Consider the following 22972-nt stretch of genomic DNA (forward strand, 5'->3'; position numbering starts at 1 on the left):
CTGGCCACTTGTAGGTTTCAACTAGTGTAGATGGTGGATTCTCTGTAACTTGAAGTTTTAAATCATGATTTGAGGACTTCAGTAACTCAGCCAGTGGTTAGGGGTGTATTACAGGAGTGGGTGGGTGAGGTTCTGTGGTCTGCAATGTGTGGTAGGTCAGACTAGATGGTCATGATGGTCTCTTCTGACCTTAAAGTCTATGAGGCTATATCTCCTCACATTTTTTCCATATGTACATCGTGCAATGATTAGCATGACCAGTGTGACTCAGACATCAAGTAGAGAGAGACCTTCCATGACCTCTTTTGGGGAACCTATGGGATCCCTGTACCCCTATGTACTCCTCTGCCAGTTGGCATCAAAAGGGCATTGGTCACGCAAACATAAGGCTGGAAGAGCTGGAGATATACCACAACGTTAATTGGAAGCTAGACACTTTTGAAAATAATTCCTGGCCATTGGCTGGAAAGACTTCTTCGCCAATGAAGAGATCAGAGGAACCGGCAACCAGCAGCTTGTTTCCACCAGAATCTGATGGAAAGGCTTGACATAGCTGGGGAGTGTGGACTCTGGATGCCAAGGCACGGGAAGCTGTCAAGCAGAAACTAACTGGTGCGAGGACAGATGGGCACCCCCAGGAAACCTTCAGAAGAACCCTAAGTAGGGAGGGCAGAACAGTTGATGTCAACAGCACAAAGAGATGGAAGCAGCAGCAAATGACAGAGAGAAATGGAAGAGGCTAGTTTCTGCCCTGATGGGGATGAGGCGTTGGTAAGTGCCCGGCTTGGGGTGGTGCCTTGGGGCGGGGCGGCACTCGGGTTTGTTTGTTTGTTTTTTGTTCGGCAGGGCTGCGCTGGAGGGTTTTTTTGGTTTGTTTTTGTTTCGGCGGCGTGGCGTTCGGGGAGGCAGGGGCTTGGGCAGCGTGGCATGGTGCTCGGGGGGCGGGGGCTTGGGCAGCACGCCATGGTGCTCGGGGAGGCAGGGGCCTTGGGCGGCGCGGCGCTAGGGGGGTGAGGGGCTTGGGCTCGGGGGGGGGTGAGGAGCTTGGGCTGCGCGGCGCTTGGGGGCGGGGGCTTAAGCAGTGCAGCGTTCAGGGGGCTTGGGTGGCGCAGCGCTCAGAGCGGTGGGGGGCTTGGGCGGTGCGGCGCTTGGGGGGTTCGGCGGCACGGTGCTCGCGGAGGGGAGTGTTACGGCAGAGTGGCATTCTTTTTTTTTTTTTTGCTTGGGGCGGCAAAAAAGTTAGAGCCGGCCCTGGTGCCCAGACTGCTCCCTGGCAGAAATCCAGGTATCTAGGACTTTAGATGTCTAGAGGTTTGGATGGCAGCTGAACAGCAGTGGTAAGGATCTCAGTGGCACAGAAATGTTCACTAAGGTGCCAGATTTTTTTGTGGCCGTAGCCTTTACAGTCTAAATAGACAGGAAGGACAAAAGGGAGAGGAGAAACTGAGGCCTGGAGCACAGAAGTGATTTGCTCAGGACAACTCAGGAGGTCAGTGGTAGAACCAAGGATGGCCAACGCCCACTGGGCTTTTCCTGTTTATTTGCATCTGCTAAAATTCACAAAACTTTTGGGAGCTGTTTAAATGCTGGTGAATCGCTGACGACAGAAGCCTGGCAAAATGTTTCAGCTGAAATTTTTTCTGGGAGACACTTTGCGAATTCATGTCTGTGCCAGTGAATTCGTTGTTTCTAAACCAAACCAAAATGAAGAGATTGCAAAGGGAATGAAACGTTTCATTTTGAAATGTATTTGGTTTGTTGGTGCTGAATGAATTTTCTTGTCAAAATTTCTCTAAAAGAAAATTCGAGCACATTTAAAAATGGATGAAATCGAAACGAAACGTTTTGATTTTGATTAAACTGAAAGTTTCATCTGACATTAAACCAACTTTGTTTCCTGATTTTTCCAATTCACCAAAAAATTCAAACCTTTCTGTTTCTGGTCCAACTCAAAACAATTCCTCCCACACCCCAACTTTACGAAATTGCTGGCAGACTGAAAACCCCATTATTTGCCCATCTCTAATCATACAGAAGAAGTAGTTAGGTACTGACATTTTGATCCCTAGGGGAGTTAGGCATCTCAATATTTTGCTTGCTAGGAAAGTGAGGTCTGTAAATACCTTTGATTTCTATGGCAGTTCAGCACCTAAATACCATTGGGATCCATGGGAATTAGGTGCCTAACACTGTGGAGGATCTGGGCCTTGTCCCAAGTAGCCCAACGTGCCCCATGGCACATTCTAACCAAGCCCAAGGAGAAACTTATTTTGAGCATCAGCAAAATCGAGTGTGACCGCCCCCCTGCCCCATTTTGGTTCTGTACATGGGTGGGACTTATAGGGTGGGTGGAGCTGGGATGGTCATGCCCATCTCTTCCTCCCTGACCTGGCGAATTGAATAGGAGCATTGTCAAACCGAGGGCTCCTGCTCTGCTCCGGTGGGAGGATGTTTCATTGGGGTGATGAGCCCGCTCCCCTGCCGGTGATGGAGCAGGGAATGGAAAGCTAGTGCTCTAACCACTGGTCCATCTGTCCTTTCTGAGCCCAGCAGGTCAGCTCCCCCTTACCTAGCCATCCTGTCAGCTCCACTCGGCCAGATTCCTTCCCAGCAGGGTCCTCCAGATCCTATCAGAGGCAGATTGAGATTTATTGGGGTCCTGGGCACAAAGAACATTTGCCCCCCCCGTACCCCACTTGCCCCACCCCCTGCTTCTCCTCTTCCCCCCAAGACCCCACCCCCTGGCCAGGATGGAAGTTGGAGCCGAGCCACAGTAAGAGCTACCCAGGGAGCCCCAGACCCTCTACCTGCCCCGGGTGGTGCACCCTGGGGGGCAGGGACAAGGGCTGAGAGATGCTCTCAGGTGCCCGGCCCCCCGGTCCAGGGCAGGTGGAGCATCTGAGGCTCCCCGCAGTGGCCTGGACTCCCTGGATAGCTCTTACTGCAGCCCCCGCCTGGCTTCCGGCCTGACCATGGGGAGGGGCCCAGGGGGCAGGGGAGGAGCAGGAGGTGGGGCCTTGGAGGAAGAGGAGGAGCAGGGGGCAGGGCCACAGTCCTGGCACCGGTGGCCCCCTACTTCTACGCAGGTTCCGGTGCTCTGGCGGGGGCCCCCCATTGGCCAAGGCCCCTGTGTTCATCCCCCACTTTGCAAGGGTAGGACTCTGCCAGACCAGGTCTGTGGCTGGGAAATGACCATGAGCGTTCGGTACGACGGTAAGTGATTCACTCCAGGTTAGGCTTGCCAGTTTGGGCTGCGCGTCTTCCTGGAGGTTCCATCACCCACCATAGTCTTTAATTAAAGGCTGCTCTTTAATTCCTGGTGACTCCCGGACAATCCTGGAGGGTTGGCAGCCCTACTCCAGGCTGGCTTGTGAAGCGAGCGACTCCTTGCAGCTGCTGGGCAGCGTTTGGTACCCGTGACCCTCGAGCTGCTGATGAGGGTGGATGCCTAACTGATGTCTGAACCCTTGGGTGTCACCTCAGGCCAGTGGTAGGGAGCACTGGAAGATGCACAACTGTTAGAAGGCATCTATAGGGCTATCACCCTCTCCTGCCCTAGCCCACCAGACCCCACTTCCTGTCCAGAACCAGGGATAGAACTCAGGAGTCCTGGTTCCCTCCCTCCCCACCCACTCCAACCACTAGACCCCACTTCCTGCCCAGAACCAGGGAGAGAACTCAGAAGTTGTTTCATGGGAGAGTTCAAAATTTTTGTTTTTCCTTCCGATTGGGAACGAAAACAAATGTCCAAATGTTGAAATTTCCCAATGAACGCAGATGCAGAGTTTTGACGGATGTGAGTTATTTCTTTGTGATGAAGAATGTTTGTTGCCCTTTTGGAAAACAACAGGCCGCACGTGGATGTGGTGCTGGAAATGTTTTTCATTATCAGGGTGTAGTATTGGGAAGCCTTTTGCAATCACAGGCCGTGGGCGTCATTCCCTCATCTCAGCCTCATTCCCTCGACTATTTAAACACTTCACGCTTTCTTTCAGCAGGTGTTTGTGAAGGACCCTGTGATTTCATCGATTTTAAAAATCACAAGGAAACTGTGATCCATCCATCCTACCGTCCTGCATAGCCCAGGCCGGAGAACCTCCAGCAGGGAGAGATTTCTGTTTCCAGTTACAGACGAGCTCCAAGTGTGACTCATAAACAGGGGAATCTCGAGTGGGAGCAGAGAGGTTATTTCACCTCTGGAGTTGGCACTGCTGTGACTGCTGCTGGAATTTTGTGTCCTGAATAGAGACTAGGAGTGGCTGGGTCACTGCAAAAAGTAATTTTCCCTCTGCTGATATTCACACCTTCTTGTCAACTGTTTGAGATAGGCCACCTTGATTGCATTGGTCTCGTTAGCACTACAAAAGTGATTTTCCTTCCCTTGGTACTGGCCCCTTGTTATCGACTGTTGAGAATAAGCCACTTCCATCTTAATTGAATTGGTTCGTTAGCACTGACCCCTCCCACTTGGTAAGGCAACTCCCATCTTTTCATGTGCTATCATATGTATTCTGCTTACTGTATTTTCCACTCCATGCATCTGATGAAGTGGGTTCTAGCCCATGAAAGTTTATGCCCAAATAAATGCATTAGTCTCTAAGGTGCCACAAGGACTCCTTGTTGTTTTTGCTGATACAGACTAACACGGCTACCCCTCTGAAACCATTCATTAGGCAGCAAACTAATATTAATTAAATAACTGGGTCGTTTTTGCAATCCAGCCCTGTGCCATTATTCTCTGTGCCCCGAATGATCTTAAAACCAGGACAACACCGGCTCTTCAAATGTGGCGCGTAATTCACATAGACTCGTGAGCAAGAAGGAGGTGCACGGCCGCTGCAAAAAACTGGCTCAAAAAAATAAAGAAACACTGGCTCTTTTGTTTTGAGTTCTGGCGCTGGAGGATGGACAGGTCACATTTTCAAGCTTTTCTCCGTAAGGGCAAGAAACTTTCTTTTTTTCTTAATGAAACCTGCCACTGATGATACATACAGCCTGATGACCGTGACAACTTATCTGTGTCACACTTACGGTCAGCTTAGACGGATCATAAACTGAAGGCTGCTCCTGGGTCTTTCATTGTCTCACTCATCTGACGCTGAAGAAAACCAGCTCTGCGCCACAGCTGACAACTTTCGTGCGGTAAAGAAGCCCCCCTCAACTTTCACAAAGAGCCAAAAATCCAGCTAATCCCATTTAAAAAAAAGGCGCAAACAAGCCACTCCCTGAAAATGCCAACACTGTATGTGACTAGATTCCCCCGGCGTGCAGGCTGGGACTGTGGTGAGCCCGCTGGGCACCCCTGACTCTCCCTCCCCCCCCTTGCCCCTGCTTGCTAGGGTGACCTACAAGAAAAAGACCCAAATATCAGGACTGTCCCTATAAAATCGGGACATCTGTTCACCCTGCTGCTTGTCTGGAGATGATTGGAAAAAAATAAAAAGAAGCTACAAGCCAAACAAGCAACAGGCTACAAGCCAAAAACTAGCCAACAAGCAACTTACAAGCCAGTTAAGCTAAACCCAAGCCCAATGTCTGCATTTTTCCCACTGGTTTAGCATGTCTGCTCCCCGCTGATTGACAGCTCAAAGCTTCCCAGAAGTAGAGGAGCAAACCAGTCACTGGGCAGGGTTGTTCCCAGCTGGTTCGACCAGACCTTTCATGCCAGGGCTGGGTAATTACCTTGTAATTGGCTCTAATTAGCTCTGCTGCAGCATTCCTAACCTGGAGCTCTTCCAGAAGGTTGATTCACGTATGAGCCCGCAAACAGGGCTGGCTCCAGGCACCAGCCGACCAAGCACGTGCTTGAGGTGGCACCTTGCAAGCGGCGGCCAATCTTCGGGTGGCGGGGCGGCGCTCGGGGGGGGTGTTATGCTGGCATGGTGCTCGGGAGGGTTGCTTCGGTGGGGCGGGGTGGCACTGGGGGGGTTGTTACAGTGCAGTGAGGAGGCGCTTGGGGGGGTTGTTACAGCCCAGCGGGGCGGTGCTTGGGGGGGTTGTTTTGGCGGTGCAGCACGGCGCTCGGGGGGTTTTCAGTGGGGCAGCGCGGTGCTCGGGGGGGGGGTTGTTATGGCAGAGTGGCGCTTATTTTTTTTTTTGCTTGGGGCGGCAAAAAAGTTCGAGCTGGCCCTGCTTGCAAACCTCGGAAAGGAAACTGTGTCCCATCACACCCTTGGCCAATGGATCCCTCCCCCATGGTCCACGCTGAGGCTGATCTTTTCCACTCGCCACTTGCCGATGCCCACGCTGGCTGTGCAATGGAACAATGGTGCAGAGCCCAGTGAGTAGCCGGGTGGCCGATTTCCCCACGCATCCTGCATGCACATCAGTGTCACATTGGGAGACCAGGTGTCTTGATTTTATAGGGACAGACCCGATTTTGGGGCTTTTTCTTATATAGGTTCCTATTACTCCCAGTCCCTGTCCCAATTCACACTTGCTGTCTGGTCACCCCAGTGTCACAGGGTCCACGACCTGCCCCTCCCCCTGGGGCCCGCTTGCTTCCCCCACTAAGGCTCAGAGAGGCTTTGGCATTGTGCAACACCCGGGTCTTTATTCACTTAAGATTATCCCACCACCAGTGTCTATTTATAGACAAGTCTTGCAGGATTGGTCATCTCCTTTACAGGCAGAGGCAGTCTTCAGCTGGGAGTCCTCCAGTTCCCTCCCTGACTGACTTCTCCCTGGGTGCCTCCCCCTCCCGACTCTCTCCCAGCCTTTTTAGCCCTTGGCTTGTCAGGCCAGCAGGTGTTGCCAATCCTCAGGCCGGCATCACGCCTTTTCCAGCAGCCCCCATCAGCTTCCCCTGATTGGAGCTTACTGGGCAGGGGCTAATTAGGTGCTTTTGCCCCAACACCCTGCTACAATCAGCTTACGCTGAGTGCTTTGCAGTTGGGTGTTATCCTAGTTCTCGTCCTAGCAGCAGTGTCGCAAGGATGCACCTTGTCAAGGGATTACATGAGTCATACTGGCCTGGGCGCGGAGGGAAGGCAGGACTGCCTAGCGATTAGGTACACAAGAGCAGAATGGGGCAAAGAATGGAGTTTTTGGTTCTCTAACCATTCTGAAAAAGTTGGGGGGGGGGATTAATTTTAGGTTGGCCCAACAACAAAATGTTTCAACATTTTCAGCCAATCTAAATGTTGAAAAAAAAATCATTTCGGGTCGAATGAAACGATTTCAGCTCGTTTGAAAGATTTTCAAACTGTTGTCAAAAATGAATCTGAAGGTGATTTTGAAAGAAAAGGCATTTTGACTCCAAACCATGGAACGGTTTGGTTTAGAAATGCCAAAAATGGAACGTGTGTAAGGTCTGTTATTTCCCCCGCCAAAGCGATTCAGTGAAACGGACATGAATTCGCAAGATGGTGCGGTCGACCTGAATCTGCATTTTTTTTTTTTTGCCCCAAAAAATTCTTCTCAGGAGAGCTGGATTCAATTCCTGGCTCTGATACTGACCTCTGTCAAGTCACTTTGTCCCCCCGAGCCTCAGTTTCCCCATTAGGATAATGATATTGACCCTCTGGTGTAAAGTACTTTGAGATCTACAGATGGAGATCTGTAAAGTCATCATTTCATCACCTCTCCCAAAGCTGCCTCTTCTCTTCCCCACTCTTTCCTCCCTGGTTCCCTAAGGAAACCTACACCTACGCTGTGAATCTACATCTGCTAGCACCTGTCCTCTCACAGAGGCAATGCCTCCTAGTGAAGGCACCTGGAATTGCTCCTCCTGCAATTTTCCAGCTGCTTCTGCAAGTGATTGTGAGTAGCTTAAATGTCACTAGATTAAGGGTGTCAAACTCAGTGGGAGGAGAGGGCTGTACTCCAACTTTAGTTACGGTTGCAGGCAGGGATTTAAAATCAGAACTGGAGCTGGAGGGGAATTTTCCATCAAAGCCATTTTTGGAGCAGAAAAAAGTGGTTTCTGTGAAATCGACCTTTTCCACGCGTTGTGTTCCAATATTTGCATTGTCCACCACGCAAATTATAATGTAAACATTAAAGTGCATCTTCCCAAGGTGCCTTATGGGAGTTGTAGTTCGTGTCACACCCTCATTCTCTTGTGGGAGCTGGAGTCCTTGGCTGGGCTACAACTCCTACGGTGCACCACTGGCTGGCTGGGCCACATGGTGCATCATGGGAGATGTGGAGTAGTCAGGGAGTCCCCAATGCTCCAACCACTAGACCTTATGCCCCTTCCCAAGCCAGGGATGGAACCCAGGAGTCTGATACCTAGCCCCTTGTGCTCTAATGCACTAGACCCCACTCAGATCTGGGGACAGAACCCAGGAGTCCTGAACCCCTAGCCCCCTGCTCTAGCACACTAGACCCAGCTCACCTCCCAGAGCCGGGAATGGCAGACAGGAGTCCTGACCTCCAGCCCTCTCATGATCTAACCACTAGACCAAACCCCCATCTGGAATCTGGACTCAGTGACCCAATCCTATGGGCATATAGGTGCGTTCCAACAGGTTACCCAACCACAGGCCAAGAAGTCTCGGGTTCCAACATTAGTTCGGTATCCACCGTCATCAGCAGGCCAAGATCCACTCATCTCAAACGCTGCCTGGCAACACGGCCTCTTTCACCATCCGCATTGCTGCCATGAGTCACTCTTTTCAGAAGCCACCTGGAGTGATTCACCCACTGTCATACCAAACACTTATGGTTGCTTTCCAGCTGTAAAGCATGCCTGGCAGCCACCTACCTTAGCAAAGGGTGCGAGACGCAGCTGGGAAGGAAGATCGTGAGGTGTCCAGATGCCCTGGTGATTGGGGGTCAGATAAAGAAAAGGATCCCAGGACAGGGCTGGCTAAATGCTCATGTGCGACCCGCATCACCACAGTGGCAAGATCATCTCCTGGATATTTATGGACTTAACTCACCCCTGGAAGGAAGGGATTTTTATGTAGCGATAGTTGAACAAAAATGATTTTTTTCTATTAGATTTTTTGTAGAAAAAAGTTCATTTTCGATGAAATTTTTCGTTTTCCAGAATAGTTTTCAAAAGAGAAAAAAAATGTTGGGGGGAAGGGTTAGTTTGAGGGTGTTTCTGACATCTTTCCATTTTGAAATGCTGGGTCTCCCCTCCCCACCTTTCAACAGAAAACTGTTCCATCGGCAGGTTTCGTCACCAGCTGTAGTTATCATCTGACCAGGAGGGTGTTTCAAAAGTGAAAAGTGGGAGTTTTCCCCAAACATTTTCTTTTTTCCCCCTGGAGGAAAACACTCCAAAAATGTGGAAAGCCACCCATTTCCCCAGGTTTCTAGACTGCCCGTAGGAAACCTGGAATTCCCCAGTGGGAAATGTTTTTCCTTTGAAAATTTATACTTGGGAAACAGACCAGATTTCCCACCCAGCGTCATTAATAAATACTTATCTAGGACTTTCCACCCAGAGATCTCTAAGCACTGTACAAAGGAGTTCAGTATCATTACCCTATTTGCCAGGGGGGGAAACTGAGTCACAGACAAGTGACGTGATCCACAGCAGGCCAGTGGAAGAACTGGCACTAAAACTCAGGCCTCTGAAGGCCCAGCCTGGTGTGCTATCCATTTGGTCACATTGTCTCTTGGCTATAAAGAGCAAAGTTTGGAGAGCTCAGCTCTGTGCTCATGTTATGCTGAAATGGCTGGCTCAGTGGGATATTGGATCCAAAGTCAGTCACAGGACCTGCTAAGCCAGTGGCTGCCCCAAACTCCCTGCTTCAGGCTCAATGGAAGGAGAAATCAAACCCCATTATGGTGCAGAGAGAGCTGCATGCAAAGGAAGTTACCACCCAAGATCCATGGTGGCTCAGAGCTGAGCCATGTGGGTTGAAGGGTTTCTCTGGTAGCCAACATGGGGGCGAGGCGATCGGCTGCAGCCTGTGCATGTGGGAAGCAGGAAGCCAGGAGCAGAAGCTGCAGGTGGGACTGTGGGTGGAAGCAGAGAGGCAGAGATTTTTGGGCAAAGGGCCTGCTGGAGGGACAGGTGTGGGGATTTTAGAACTACGGAACTGCTTGCTGCACTCAAGAGAACACGCCTGTGGGGACGTATTTCTGGGAGTCAACGAGATTCCTCCAAGCACAGGCCAGACTCCTGACAGGAATGACCCTGCCAGGCCGCAGATCTCGGTGAGGGGCTCAGGGCAAAAAGGGGTGACCCTACGAGTAAAGGACACAGGCAAGCCACCCAGGAGCGATTCACCTTTCCAAGGGTGGGTGAGCTGATGGAGGATTATTTCATTCTGCAGAAGCTCTCTGACGCTGCCAGGATCTACCTGGGGTAGGGGATGAGTGTTCTCCTCCTCCGCAGCATTATTGTGACAGATTTTAGTTACCAATCTGCCTGAGGCGTCAGGAGATTGGGCTGAGGCCACAGGATTGTTGGGGGAGGAGATGACAAAACACACCAAGGGTTTAAATTGTAAAGCTTTATTAATAAAATAATAACAGAACAGTGGAGAGGGATGGGTGCTCTCCACGTCTCTCAGAGGAAGGAAGAAAGCGTTAGTGCTCCAAGCCCTAACCCATTTTCATACTCTCACACGTTTTACCCACGGCTGGCCAAGCCTGAGTGTAATGCAAGAACAGGGGGACGGGAGTTTTGTCCTGGGCCCAGGTCATTTGGAGTCCGCTGTAATCTCCGAGTTGCTCCAGCTCTTAGGAGGGTTTTAAGTCCTGGCTTCTCTTTGGGGGTGTTTTGTTTAGGGACCTCTGCTCCTGATGCTTTTTTGTACCAGTCCAAACTGGCTTTCAGTGGTTTCCTCAACTTTTTCAAAACCCACCGGCTCCAGACACACCGGCGGGACTTTGTTTTCTCCCGTGTTGGCCTTTGCTGTATTGTTTGTTTTGGGCTCCCTTTGAGGCTTGTTTAGCTGGATACCCCTTTCTTATGGCTGGTTGGGGCAAGGGGTGGAAATCCAGGCCCCCCTCTTTCTTGGCAGGCAGCTAAGGGTTGGCTGTGAGCTGCGGCCTTGGGCCAGAGTCGGTGTTTTATCTTTTGACTAAGTGAGCTGGAGTATCAGGTTAACCCATTCTCTGCTCTTCTCCTCCTTCCCCCTCTTGGCCTCTCGCTCCCTGCAAGGGAACCTTCCATTCTACACTTACACCTTTGACCTTCCTCCCTCCATCCCCAAAATGCCTTGCGATGCTCACAACCGCGTTAGCAGCACTCAATGCTGATCTGTCTTCCCATGGGACCGCCTGAGGGAGGGAGTCCTTGGGCCTGGAACGGTCTCCACCTTGATCCCAAATCAACATTTTGTTGTGAGGGGTCACCAATTTGGGTTTTACCCTTTTTTTGACACGGTGGCTAGGGTTACCATTGGCCTTTTATATATATAGCAATATAGCATGCCTGGGCTATAGATTTGTTGGGTTACATATTGTTGGAGCTGGGAGCACACCGAATTTAATGTCGGTTGGTTTTGGGCTTTAATTATGGATTTAATTTGTTTTTGTAAGGCGTTTTGCATGTGGAGGGCCATTTTGTCAGTTTGTTTGAGGATGGCAGTGGCCACTGTTGGTGGGTGAGATTTGCACTTATGACCAGTTTTATGGCTGTTTTTAATTGTTTTACACCTCTACCCCAATATAACGTGGGTTCGCATACAAAGCGGTAAAGCTCTGACACGCTGCTCTGAGCAGGGCCAGGCCGGGGCTGAGAGGTTCAATAAGGGGCAGAGGGTCTCGGGGGCGGTCAGGGGCTCTCCCCCCAAGAGTCTGGGGGGCAGGAGCTGGGAGGGAGCACTTTTGGGGGCCCCGCAGTCCAAGTGTGGCCCAGGGGATTAGCAGGGGTCCGAGAGAAGCTCACTCTGCTTCCCTCGCCCCAGCCGTGTCGCTCAGGGGTGGGCACTTGGGAGAAGGGATCCTCCCCGCACTCACCAGTAACGGTGGGAAGCAGAGCAGCCCAGCCCCAGCCAGCTCCATTCCGCCAGCTCCCAGCTGTGTCGCTCCACTTCCCGCCGGGCAGGTGAGTGCAAGGGGGCGTCCTTTCCCCAACCTTCCTCCGCTCACCTGTGGCGGGAAGCGGAGCGCCACAGCTGGGAGCTGGTAGGGTGGAGCTGGCTGGGGCCGGGCTGCTCCGTTTCCCACCGCCGCCGGTAAGTGCCTGTCGGGGGCGGAGGGACGGGGTGGATAGGGGTCGGAGCCGTCAGGGGACATGAGAGTTGGATAAGGGGTGGGGTCCTGGGAGTCTCTGGGGGGAGCGGTCAGGGAATGAGGAACAAGGGGGCAAAGCAAATTTGATATAACACGGTCTCACCTATAATGCGGTGAGATTTTGAGGACCGTGTTATGCACAAGGAGCCCATTAGGGTTTCCTTTTGGGGGTGGGACAAGGACACTGTATCCCTGAGAGAGCAAGTTGGAGGGTGCCCCCCCCCCCAGTACAATTGGGAAGAAAGGCTGGGACCTGGAAGCGTGTTAGGGGCAGGTAAATGTTTAAAGCTCCCAAGGTGGCATTCAGGAGGATTTAGCGTTGAATGGCTGCCTTTTATTTGGTGGCTGGTAAAATTTGCTACCACCGCTGGTGAGACAATGGGACGTAACATTGTCCTGTGTGGTGCTGCCTGCCGGGGTACGGAGCTTTTTTGGGTTAATTTTATTTGGGACCTAACTGGGGTGGTGATATGCAGAGCTAGGGGAGCTGGAGCTTTCAGCCGGTGGCCGCTTTTGGAAAATACCCAGAAAAAATGTTGTATTACAATGAAAGAGGATTTTGCAGGCCTGAAGCAGCAAGAGCGGTTTTACCACTTTTGTTTAGGGTGTTTCGGGGCTTTTGCTATTGTTGCTTTGTTTTGTTAACATACATGAACAACATACATGGGGAAACTGAGGCGTGGATGAAATTTTTTTTTTTAAATTATGAGGGTTTTTTATAGCTTTTTTTAGCTTTTGTTTTGGGTGTTGTTTGCTTGGTTTAGTAGGTGGTTACAATAATATTGCATTTAGGGATTGCTATTACTTGCCAAAGTGCTTTTTATATTATTTTCATTTTAGGCCATTCTAGGAGGAACAGGGTTTGTTTCTATGGGATTTAAGGGAGGGTTGGGACCACCCACCAGGTATTTTGCTGTGGTCCTGCTGTGTTTATTTGGATTATGCGCTGTTTTTCAGACTTTTTTGTTTGTTTGTAGCCTTGTGCTACATGATGGTTTGGGCTTTATTAGCAGCTTGAGACAGAGAGAGCCTTTGGAGGGGTGGTTTTTTTCTTTTAATTCTTATTATTGTTTTTTAGATAATTTTATGGACAGCTGGAAACCAGGAGAGTTTAGGTAGGTGGCTGGTTTATAACCGAGCCATGTGATGCTATGACCAGAAATTTAGGGAGAAACAAACATATGTTGTGAGCTGATTGGCATGCACTTATTTTAGTTTGCTTGGTTGCTAAAGCTGGTACGCTGTTGGGGGTGGGGGGTGTGATTTACAATGGAGTACGGACCCACCCACTGGACATTTAGAGTAAATTATTTTTACAATTACTCCACCCCATTTGACGATTAAAAAGGATGCGCCAGGGGAATTATTTCTGGCCAGGGGAGAAATGGCAGTGGGCTTTTTAAAGATTTTTTTAAAAAATATTTTTATACTGAGGTTTTATGGGTTTGGAGGTAGTAGTGGTTGAGCAGCATTTTATGTTTCGAATTTTAGGAGGGTTTTTTTTGTAAAAAATGTAAGACATTATTCAGGATGCAAAAGATTTGATTTGTGAAATACCAAGAAATGGACAATTCACTACTTCCACACAGTGTTTGTTCCAATGATCGATCACCTGTGCTGGTAAATATTTGAAATGTATTTCTAAGTTGAATATGTCTGGCTTCAACTTCCAGCCAAGGGATGGTGTTTGACCTTCCTTGGCTAGAGCGAAGATCCTGTTATTAAATATTTGTTCCCCACGTAGGTACTTATAGACGGGGATCACGTTACTTCGGAATCTTCTCCTTGTGAAGCTAAACAGTTTGAACTTCTGTCCTCTATCATTCAAGTACCCTGTATTTCCACCACCCCCCCAAAAGGTACCTAGTTACCATAAATCATCACTTTTTGATCTTTGTGATCAGCTAACCAGAGCTGAGCACCCACGGAAAAAAATAGCAGGTGCTCAGTGTGACGGGTTTGGTCACAGATTCTCCCTTGGGACTGTCACTTGATGTGCTGGAATTACCTCTGAGGCCATTTTCCCTGCCAGCTTGGGACTCCAGAACCCTGCCTTGTTGAGCCAGACATGCTAGCCTGCTGCAACACAGACCCAGGTCTGGTCCATGCCCCCAAAAGCTGCAGGCTTTAACCAAAAACTGCTCAGGTCACCTATCTCCAGCACCCCGACACCCAATTCCCAACGGGATCCAAATCCCAAATAAATCCATTTTACTCTGTATAAAGCTTATACAGGGTAAATTCATAAATTGTTCACCCTTTATAACACTGATAGAGAGATATGCCCAGCTGTTTGCTCCCTCAGATATTAATCACTTAGTAGATTATAAACTTTGTAGCGATACCTTACAAGAAACCTTTTGCATAAAGCATATTCCAGTTACATTATAGTCACACTCATAGGCATATTTCCATCAAACACGTGGAGTGCAACGTCACACTCGGCACCCACCGGCAGCCTCGCGGATCAGCTCCTTCTCCACCCCCCAGTGCCTCCTGCCCACTGCGATCAGCTGTTCAGTGGCGTGCAGGAGACACATGGGGGGAGGAGTGGGGGCAAGAAGAGGTGGGGGAGGGGGCAGAACGGGATGGTGTAGGGGTGGGAAGAGGCAGGGCAGAGGTGAGGGCTTGGGGGAAGGGTGGAGGGGGGTGGGCGTGGAGCAGAGCGGGGGTCGAGCTCCCCCCCGGGAATTGGGGAAGTCAACGCCTCTGATACCAGGGACCAGCTTGCTGCCTTTCCAACCTGTGTCAGGGAGATTTCAGTGAGTGGCAAGGAGGCTGCCGCGGACCGGTCCTTGAGAAACACACTGAGCTAAGCAGACTGAGCACTTCTCAGCAAGTCTCTCACTGTCAGACCATTTCTCCAGCCCTTGAATTGTTTTTGTGGCAATTATTCTACACATCTCCAATCATCCAACATCACCACTGATTATAATGGAACTGCCTAGACCAGCTTATTATGAGGTGGGTGCACAACTGGTTGGAAAAGCTGACTCAGAGAGTCGTTATCAGTGGTTCACAGACAAACTGGAAGGGCATCACGGGTGGGGTCCCTGGGGGATCAGTCCTGGTTTGGTCCTGTTCAATTTCTTCATCAATGATTTGAATAATGGCATAGGGAGAACACAGAGAAAGTTTGCGGACGATACCACGTGGGGATGGGTTACGAGTACTTTGGAGCACAGGGTCAGAATTCAAAATGATCAGGACACACTGGAGAAATGGTCTGAAGTAAATAGGATGAAATTCAATAAGGACAAATGCAAAGCACAACATTGAGGAAGGAACAACCCATTGCAGAAATACAAAATGGGAAAGGCCTGTCTAGGAAGGAGTCCGGCAGAAAGGGATCTGGGTGGATCACAAGCTACATAAGAGTCAACAATGTAACACCATTGCATAAAAAGCAAACACCATTCTGGGATGTATAAGCAGGAGTGGTGTCAGCAAGACACTCGTTCATATGAGGCATATTTCTGATAAAAAAGTGACGCATGAAAGCGTGGGAGTCGGCTTATAAACGGTCGACACCAAAATCTGATGATTTTAAACTCTATGGCATCATGGAATTGAATATCTAATACATTGTCGTTTGTTTACCCGGAGAGTCTGCAGGCATGGAGCCCCTCAACTCCCTGTGGCTGCGGTTCGCCGCTGAGAGGCTCCATGCCTGCAGACACTCCAAGTAAACAAAATGTCCCGACCTGCCAGCGGCTTACCCTGATGGTCAGGAGCCAAAGTTTGCCAACTCCTGAAATATAGGGTCGGCTTATGATCGAGGAGGAAAGATTGAAACATTTGGGTTTGTTTAGTCCAGAGAAGAGACGACTGAGAGGGGACATGAGAACAGTTTTCAAGTACATGAAAGGTTGTCATAAAGAGGAGGGTAATAAATTGTTCTCCTTAATCTCTGAGGGTAGGACAAGAAGCAATGGGATTAAACTGCAGCAAGGGAGGTTTAGGTTGGACATTAGGAAAAACTTCCTAACATTCAGTGGTTAAGCACTGGCATAAATTGCCTAGGAAGGTTGTGGAATCTCCATCACTGGAGATTGTTAAGACCAGGTTGGACAAACACCTGTCAAGGATGGTCTAGATCAGGGGTTCTCAGGACACATTTTTTGGTGGCCTCAGACTTGGCCACTCTCACACTTTTCCCTAAAATACTTTATTTGGTTTAGGAAAAACAAATAAATATGCATGCAGACATGTCCAAATCATTGTAATTTGGTTATTGCTAGCTAGTAGGGTTGTCAACTTTCTAATTGAACAAAACCGAACACCCTTGCCCCACCCCACTCCTGAGGCTCCCCTGCCCTGCCCCTTCTCTGAGGCCCCACCCCCACTCGCTGCATCCCCTCTTCCTCCATCGCTCACCCTCCCACACCCTCACTGGGCTGGGGCAGGTGGTTGGGATGTAGGAGGGAGGTGAGGGCTCTGGTTGGGGGTGCAGGCTCTGGGGTAGGGCTGGGGATGAGAAGTTTGGGGTACAGGAGAGGGCGCCGGGCTGGGGCAGGGGGCTGGAATGTGGGGGGGTATGGGCTCTGAGCTGGGGGTGTAGGCTCTGGGTGGGGCCAGAAATGAGGGGTTCAGCATGTGGGAGATGGCTCTGGGCCAGAGCAGGGGTGTGGGAGGGAGTGTGGGCTCCAGCTGGGGTTGTGGACTCTGGGTGGGACTGGAGATGAGTGGTTTGGGGTGAAGAAAGGGGCTCCAGGCTGGGATAGGGGTTAAGGTGTGGGAAGGGGTGTGATCTATGACTGGGAGTGTCAGCTCTGGGGTGGGGCCATATTTGGGTTTTTGGGGTGCAGGAGGGGGCTGTGGCAGGGGTTCAGGTGTTGGGGGAAGGTGCGGCCTTTGGGAGGGAATTCAGCTGGGGCAAGGTGTTGGGGTATGGGAGGAGGTCCTGGCAGTGGTTACCATGGCTCCTGGGAAGTGAACATCAGGTCCTTGCAGCCCCTAGATGCATTGGCAGCAGGGGAGGCTTCATGAGCTGCCCTCGCACCCACAGGAACCGCCCCCACAGCTCCCATTGGCCATGGTTCTCAGCCAATGGGAACTGCGGAGCCGGCACTCAGGGCTAGGGCAGCACGTGGAGCCTTTCTGGCTGCCCAGATGCTGAAGGGACCTGGTGGCCACTTCCAGGAGCCACACGGAACTAGTGCAGGCAGAGAGCCTGTCTTAGCCCTTGGCCCCCGCTGCGCCGCTGATAGGCTAACAGATGTATTGGAGCATAAGCTTTTGTGGGTGAATATCCACTTTGTCAAGTGGGTGTTCTTGCATCTGATCAAGTGGGTATTCACCTATGAAAGCTTTTGCTCCAATACATCTGTTAGTCTATAAGGTGCCACAGGATTCTATGTTGCTTTTTACAGATCCAACACGGTTACCCCTCTGATACTCTCTGTCAGTGTTACAGAGGGAGGGCAATTTATGAGTTTACCCTGTATAAGCTTTATACAGAGTAAAATGGATTTATTTGAGGTTTGGATCCCATTGGGAGCTGGGTGTCTGGGTACTAGAGACAGGAGCACTTGCTGAGCTGTTTTCAGTTCAGTCTGCAGCTTTGAGGGTGTGGTTCAGACCCTGGGTCTCTGTTGCGTTTTATCTGCTAGCTTGGGCAGGGTTCTGAAGGCCCAAGCTAGCAGATAAAACGGGCTCAGAGGTAGTCTCAGCACATCCGGTGACAGTCCCAAGAGGGTCCCTGTGACCGAACCCATCACAGTGGCGTAGTCGGCAGGATCTGTGCACAGCTGATTGTTTTGAGACACTGGTAGTGACTGTAAGTGAGTTTTGAGTGTGGTGGCTGGAGAACAGACAAAGTGGTTACTGGTTTGTTATTTTCGGTTTGTTTATTTCGGGTGAGGGAAATAAGCACAAGAAAGCAGGAAAATGACTACCAGTGAGAAAGCTGCAAAACTAGAGCTGGCCAGACTGGGAGCAGAAGAGAAGGCAAAGGACCGTGAGTTTCAGATGAGGCTCAAAGAAGCAGAGGCAGCCAGGGAGGAAGCTGCTCACAAAAGAGCCATGGGCTTAAAAGAAAAAGAGCTTGAAGCCCAGAAAGCTGCCCAGGAGGACAAGGAAAGGGAGAGGCAGCTAGCCCTGGGATTAAAAGACCGAGAAATACAGGCCCAAATTGAGACTCAGAAGCATGAACTGGCTGTAATGAAGTAGAAGAGGCAAAACCCTCCAGAAGCTGGCCCCACTTCCCCAAAAATCCATAAATGGGAGCAGTTGTGTCCGCAGTATGATGAATCCAGTGATATTGCTGAATATTTCAACACCTTTGAAAGACACTGCACTCTCTTTTCAATTCCTGAAGATGAGAAGATGACCACTTTGGTTGCAAAATCGACTGGGAGAGCTTTGGACATATTTAATAAGATGCCTATTGCTGATGCTTCAAACGGTGGTAAATTTAAGGAACTGGTTTTGAAAGAGTTCCAGGTTACATCTGAAACCCACAGGGTGAAATTCAGGAGTCTTAAGAGGGGATCTGAATTAAGTAATGTGGCCTATGTAAATGAAATGAAAGATTTGTTAGACACAGGGGTGAGGGGAAAAGGCATTACAAGCTTGGAAGAAATGTGTGATTTGGTTACTCGAGAACAGTTCCTGAATATGTACAGTGATGATGTAAAACAGTGTTTGTGGGACAAAAAGGTAGGTTCTGTGGGTGAATTAGCTGGGTTTGCAGACTCTTTCGAACAGTCACAAGCTGCAATTAACCATAAACCACTGGCAGAAGGATATAGGGTTCATGGAAAGCGGAATCACTGTTTTACCCGTGAGAAAAAGGCGTCTGGGCGTTCACCTCCCCCCCATTCCCCTATTACTTGTCCCAAATCTCCTGTACAAGCAGAGGAGCCCAAGAGGTGCTATCATTGTAAGTCCACTGAGCACCTGAGGAATAAATGTCCGAGGCTAAGTGGGAACAGGCAGCAGGTAACACATGAAACTGCTGCTTCCCAGAGCACAGGGGTATCCCAGGCCACTGCCTCTTATCACACAGGATTTGTAAAGGTTGCTTCTGCACAACCAAGCAGTGAGCATATGCATGCTGTTAAGCTTAATGGCAAAGTGCTCCAAGGCTGGAGAGACACTGGTGCAGAAATTTCTGTGACCAGGAGAGATTTGATCCAGAAGAAGGATTTGTTACCAGAAAAAAATGGCAGAATTTGAATTGTTCAGAGGTAACAACATCCTTGCACCTTTAGCTAAGGTACACATGGAAACTGGTGGCTAGCAGGCTGAACGGTGCAGCGCTGGCACACAATTTTGCACTGTTTCTATTGGGAAATTATTATTATTATTATTTTTTGATGTGGCAGAATCTGTCTCATAGACTCATAGACTCATAGGTCAGAAGGGACCAATCTGATCATCTAGTCTGACCTCCTGCACAAGGCAGGCCACAGAACCCCACCCATCCAATTTTATAACAACCCCTAACCCAGGACCGAATTATTGAAATCCTCAAAACTGGTTTGAAGACCTCAAGCTGCAGAGAATCCACCAGCAAGCGACCCGTGTCCCACGCTGCAGGGGAAGGCGAAAAACCTCCAGGGCCCCTGCCAATCCGCCCTGGAGGAAAATTCCTTCCCGACCCCAAATATGGCGATCAGCTAAACCCTGAGCATGTGGACAAGACTCACCAGCCAGCACCCAAGAAGGAATCTTGTGCTGAAAGCCCCAGGGGGGAGGCTGGAGTCGCTGGAGGAATAGGAGAGTGTCTCTTTAATTCCTTTATAGCAGTGGAGAATGCGACTTTGGGGAAAAGGGTGGTCAAAACCAGTTCCTGTAGCCCCTGGGCTCAAGGCAAGTCCCTGTAGGAAGGGCTGGATAGAGCCAGCTCCTGTCTGTGATCATCTCCCTGGGGGAGGGGGATGTTCCACCTTGTAACAAGGGGAGGCCTTCCCAGCTGTTGACTGACAGGAAGTTGCAGGTCAGCAGGGGTCCTGCCATGGGGTGCACAGAGACATGTATCCCAGAGACGGAAGTTGGGGTTCTGGGGACCACTGCAGTGGGAACAGACCCCAAGGGCTCTGTAGCGGGGAGCAGGCCCAACCTGAGGGAAAGGGGGGGATTTTGCTGGCCAGTGAAGGGTCTGTCTTGGCTGGTAGCCCATGACTGGATTAGTGTTTGTTAGGGTATACCCCCCCCTCCCCAGATCTGAACTCTGGGGTACAGATGTGGGGACCCACATGAAAGACCCCCCAAGCTTATCTTCTACCAGCTTAAGTTAAAACTTTTTCAAGGCACAGTTTTTTGCCTTGGACAGATATTGCTGCCACCACCAAGTGATTTTTACAAATATTCAGCGGTCACTTGGAGCCCTATTTCCCCCCCCAAATAACTCTCCCAGTCTCTTCACCCCCTTTCCTGGGGAAGCTTGAGAATAAAATACCAATCAGTTGCCTTAGCAATGTGAGCACAGACCAAGCCCTTGTCTAAGGACTTTGGAATTAAAGGATTTTTTTTAAAAGGTAAATTTTATTAAAAAAGAAAAACAACATCTGAAAATTCAGGCTTTAGGGATTAAAGACCAAAAATATTTTGGGGGGGTTCAGTTTAAAGGGTACACGCAAAACAAAAGCACCTGGGATTAGCACAGAGGAATCCACAAACCAAAACAACCAGAAAGTTTTCTAATCACATCTGTCTTAACTTTTTCTGTGCTACTTACGTATCTGGGGTTCCAAATGAGCAGTTTCGAGGTATGATGCTGATGATTTCCACACCTGGCTTAAAGCTTACAGCTTGGTGCTGCCTTCCCCTCTCTCCAGTCTGAGACACAAAGCAAAAAACCCACACCCAGCAATTTTTCAAATTTGAAAGGGTGCAGCCTCCCTGTTGGTTCCCCTGGTCAGGTGCCAACTCAGGTTAAGCTTCCTGTAACTTTTTACTGTTAAGGGCCTAACTGTCTGGGTGTCCATAAAAGGGAGCGTTACCTTCCCTCATTTATCACAGGGTCACATTCCCTTCTGGGGGACACAGGAGTGTCTGCCTCAGAGGGGGGCCCGGAGAGGAAAGTCCAGATGGAAGGTGAGAGGGGACAGGGGAGTCTGCCCACATTTGTAGGGAGGCTTTTCCCCACGAGGAGGGTGGAGGATCTGCATCTGAAATGCCAGACCCCTCACCTGTGGATCAGGTTTTAAGGGAACACTGGGGGTCAGATCTCCTGGAGGGGAGAGTCCCCCCAGCTGACCTTTTGGGAACAGAGAGTGGGGTGACCGAGGGGAATCTTACCAATCCAAAGCACTCCATTGAAGGATGTTGTTCCTGCTATGCTTGTAAGAGAGAAAACTGCCTCTTCAAGGTAGGCAGCAGGAAAACTTTGCATTGGGGAAACTTCTCAAGGGGGTGGGGTCCAACACAGAGATTCCAGAGGGAGGGGCCGAGGGCAGGCATGGTTGCAGTTCACCCTTTCCTTGCCAGAAACTCAAACACACGCCCGTATTGAGAGCCTTCTCCTGAGAGGCAGGAGAATCTGTGTCTGAGCCCCCAGCATGGTACACAAAGGGATTGGGAAATACAGTGGATGCTGGGCAAGTCAGGCTGCGTGAACAGAGTCTGTCCATCATAAGCTGGCTGTTAATCTTGTGTCTTTTGCTACTTCATCTAGGGGTCAGGACAAAGGAGTTAATACTAATGGATAACCTTTAAAGATGTGGGACATACCTGATTTGTGGGAAAAACTTTTGTCCATGCTAGGAATGGTGACAAGACGTGCTTGTGGGACTGTTGTTTTCAGCTTATACCTGTAAACAGGCTGGAAGCTTGGCACAGCAGCAAAAGCATAATCGGCCTACGCTGCTGTGTGGAAGGGAAAACTGAGGCACACTGCCTCATGGCACTGGTGACTAAATGCCAAGACACCTACACTTGAACAGATATTGCTATCTGCATTCTGTAAGCAATACTACACCCCAACCTGTTTTCAGGCACTTGCGGATCCAGAACTTTGCAAGAACATCTATAAATTACATCATAGGATTTAAAAGTACTGGGAGGGTGTGTAACCAGAGACAAACAGGGATTTTACACATACTGCCTCCCCCACAGACAGTGTCCAAGCCTCCAGCAGTAAGTTCATAAGTAGCGCGTGATGTTGCCCTCCATATGTTTTATGGAAATGTGCTGATGAGTGTGAATATAATGTAACTGGAATATGCTTCACGCAAAAGGTCTCTTGTAAGGTATCGTTACAACGCTTATAATCTACTGAGTGTGTTCAACCTATTTGTATGAATGTATCATTCTTGGATCTGAAACTAGAAATATAAAGTTTAACGCTGAAGTGCTATTGTAATTATGCGAAGTGTGGGCCATTAATGGTGGCTTGGAATCTTGACAGCTCCCATTGACTAGGACAACTGGTTGTAGATGGCTCTGTTTACCTGAAAGCCTCCACTGCACGCGTGCGGGCCAGTCCTGGAGGAATGGAGGGGGGCTTACAGGACATGTGAACATGTCACACGATGCTAGAATCCATCTTTAAGCTGGTGCTTTTCCATTTAGAAGGAGGAGTGGGAACCCACAGAGAGACCAAGGATTCCTGCCTTGTGCCAAAGGTGTAGAAGCGGGTGGAGCAGAACAAAGGGGCTGTAGTCATGGAAATCCCCTAGGTACCACCTGAGCTGGAACTAACAAGGGCTGTACCAGGGGAAGGTTTGGGCCCAGACTAGGAAGGAGTCTAGTCTGTGAAAGAAGCTTATTGGACCATCTCTAAGGGTGAGATTTACTTGTATTCAGTTTCTTAATATATTAGGCTTAGACTTGCGTGTTTTGTTTTATTTTGCTTAGTAATTTACTTTGTTCTGTCTGTTAT

General features: G+C 49.8%; 1 protein-coding gene across 3 annotated transcripts in view; it reads right to left on the reverse strand.

Annotated features, from left to right (window-relative positions):
* Positions 1–22305, reverse strand: part of LOC115640548 (trypsin-3-like) — a 38786-nt gene extending 16481 nt beyond the window's left edge. Inside the window, exons 1-2 of one of the 3 annotated variants that reach the window (XM_030543397.1) lie at positions 21391–22305; positions 20828–20928 (exon numbers count right to left, since the gene is read on the reverse strand). The gene's annotated coding sequence lies outside the window, so the exon portion shown is untranslated. Of the gene's footprint in view, positions 1–8707; positions 8734–20827 lie in introns of those variants that run through there. The other 2 variants (XM_030543398.1, XM_030543399.1) reach the window with 2 other exon arrangements.
* Positions 22306–22972: the final 667 nt, after the last annotated feature.

This window comes from Gopherus evgoodei, unplaced genomic scaffold (assembly GCF_007399415.2).
Source record: "Gopherus evgoodei ecotype Sinaloan lineage unplaced genomic scaffold, rGopEvg1_v1.p scaffold_31_arrow_ctg1, whole genome shotgun sequence".
Lineage (NCBI taxonomy): Eukaryota > Metazoa > Chordata > Testudines > Testudinidae > Gopherus > Gopherus evgoodei.